A 3174-nucleotide genomic window follows, 5' to 3' on the forward strand; every position below is an offset into this window, starting at 1 on the left:
CTCCAGCAGAGTGGGTTGAAAAGTTAGTTGACGCATTACCACAGAAAGAATGGGGTACTTATCTCATGATCTTAAAGAATTCAGGAGAGTTTAGTAGATTGTCAATTGGATAGTTTATTGAAAAACTTGAGGCACAGGATCTTGAACAACAAAAGATTGCCAGAATGAACAACTCGAGCAATCAACAAGACATCAAATTATACTACAAAGGAAATGTTCAAACAGTTGAAGAAAGTCTAAAGATCCAAACTGCTTTTAGTGTAGGAAATTCATCTGGATCAGTCAGTCAAAGTTCAATCAACACTAGTGGATTTTCAAATGTTAATCCTCCAAGTGTTCAAAGTTCAAATGTTGGTAATGAAAATATGATTCAGTGCAATGTTGCTTTGCATCTTCAAAATGGTCCGAATTTTTCTGATGAAGTACGTTGTTAAAAGTCATATGGCATCACTGGTTACTGCTTTGGAATCTTATGAGGATTGATTGCTGGAAGAATTGGTAATCCTTTGCTAACCAAGGAAGATTACGATCAGATTGATGCAGAAGAATTGGAGCTCATGGACATCAAATGGTGTCTAGCTAGTGTCTTGAGAAGAGCTGAAAAGTTCAAAATGATTACAGGAAGAAATGATTTTTTGGATGCTCATGTTTCAGCTTTGGGTTTTGATAAATCTAAAGTTACTTGTTTTCGATGCAGGGAGAAAGGTCATTTCAAGAGAGAGTGCAAAAATCAGAAAGCTAGTGGAGCAGAGAATCCTTTTGGAAAAGATGATTACTATCGAAAAGCAATATATCAACAGGTTGCTCATCAACCGCATCAAAAAAAGGAACCACAAACTGCACATGCCAGAATGATCGAAGATGCAAACAAGAAAGCTTATTATGGTATCATTGATCAAGATGATGAGAAAATGGCTCCAGGTTTTAGCTGGGATAAGTATGTGGATGAGAATAGGGAGTTTAAAGCTTTCATTGCTCAAATTGTTCAAAAGCCAGAATTGATGAAAGAATGGATTGCAGTGTTGTCAGATGAAGAGAAGAGTCAAGATGAAGAAACTGTTTCTTCAGAAAACAGTTCAACAGATACCAGTGATGATGATGAAGAAACTGATCAGATAAACATTGCAAAAACTCATTTATCTTCTCACAGTTTTGAATTTTATTTTGCAGATAAATTGAAGAAACTTAAAGAGAGAAAAGCTGCAAAAGAAATGAAAGAAGTCAAGGTTGTTGAGAAAATAGTCGAAGTGGAGAAGGTAGTTGAAGTCGAGAAGATTGTGGAGATTGAAAAGATTGTTGAAGTCACAAAACCTTGTCTTACTTGTTTGGAACCTTGCAAACAATGTGAAGATAAAGATGAAAGGTTTAGTGAACAAGAAAAATTAAAAGAAAAGTTGCTGTTTGATGTTAAGAATGTGAAAGAATCATACGATGTGTTAAACAGAACTGTGAATAGTTTGCAAAAGACAAACTCTGAAAGAGAAGATGCTTTGACAATGATGAATGCTACAATGATGTCTAAGCAGAAAGAGATAAATTTTTACATTGAAGAATGTGCGAAATGGAAGCAAGAGTTGGAAACTGAGAAAGCTGAAAATGAAAGAATCAGACGATTACTGAGAAGTTATTCGAGTTCTGATTATTTAATTGACATAATTTATCAAACTGTTGCAGGTTTTGAAGCATTTGAAGACAAGAAGTCGAAGAAAAAGAATACTGGTAAGAAACAGAGTGTTAATTATAACAAGTGTCCGCCTCCGATTTGGGAAGGGTATTCGCCTAGAAAACCGAATGAGGAACAAGTAAAAAAGGCAGTCAATATAAAGTTAGAGTCCGAGATAACCGATATATTACCAGACAATATTGACATCACGTTCACAGCGTTCGACACAGATCATGAGTCCGAATTAATAAAAAGGGTGGTCGATCAAGTGTTGGATAAAGATGAGGAGTCAGAGTCAAAGTCCGAGTCTGAAAGTTCGTGTTTGTCAGTCGGGAGTTCGAGTTCATCTGAAAAGAGTTCAAAATCATCGGGAAAACGGATTTATAGTAAAGAATTTTTGCTATCAAAATCCAATTTGAATGACGAAATATTTGAAGTTGCATATACTTTGAATGATTCTGACAAATTATATTTTGATAAAAAGTTTCCAATAAGAGGTGTTAAAACTGAAATGATCAAAAAGGTTTTCAAACTAACAGAAATTAATATTTCTGAAATCAAAGATATAAATCTTTCTGAAAAAACCAAGTCCTTACACCTCTAGAGTTCAACAAAGGATAAACAAGAAAATGGGTTACAGTTATGGTTTAAACTTTAGAAAGAAACCAAACCATAATGGTAATTTCAAAAAGAAAGGTTTAGGTTTTATTCCACTTGAAAACTATAAAAATGAAAAAAATTCTAAAAAGACAAAATTTGTTTCAGGAACATCTGCTGAGGATGAAAAGAAGAGCTCTTTCTAGAGACAATCAAATCAGGAATTTCTTGCTGAAAAGAAGAAAACTGAAGCTCATCAGAGAAAGAGACGAGAACCTGCTACCGATGTCAAGAAGTTGGTCACATCGCCTGGAATTGTCCGTTGGCAACAAAGACAAAACAGGGAGTCTCAGAAAAACTCAAAGAAATAGTTGTTGATAAAACCGAACCACTAACTGAGAAATTTAAAGTGTTTAAAAATTCAACATATGAAGTTGGTGAGTGTTTGAAAATTTGATCGGAGTGTCGCGCTCCGGTCAAAGATAATATTTATAAGCCCAATTTACCCTTAACTATGTGTTAGTGGTAGCAAGGGGTCGAACCACGAAGAGTATGTGGTCTGTGTGTGGATTCGATTGAATTAAAACAATTGTCACGTTTTATGAAGCTTGCTAGAATAATTTTTAGTTTTCGTTTAATTGAAAGGTGTGAGTTTAGTCTAAGTGAATTGATTAGATTGATTAACAACTAATAATTAACGATTACGAAAAACTTGATTACTAGAATAATAATAAGAAAAAGGAATCACACCCGGTTTCGGTAATTGCTAATGTAACACCCCGAAAATATAAATCTTTATATTAGAAATTTAAGGATTTAATAAAGAAGAATTAACCAACTAGGAATTTTAACCTAGTTAAAACTACAAGCCTAGAAATAACTAACACTAGGTTAAAAACACTAGTACTTAAAGC

Source organism: Helianthus annuus, chromosome 3, assembly GCF_002127325.2.
Source record: "Helianthus annuus cultivar XRQ/B chromosome 3, HanXRQr2.0-SUNRISE, whole genome shotgun sequence".
In the NCBI taxonomy this organism is placed as follows: domain Eukaryota; kingdom Viridiplantae; phylum Streptophyta; class Magnoliopsida; order Asterales; family Asteraceae; genus Helianthus; species Helianthus annuus.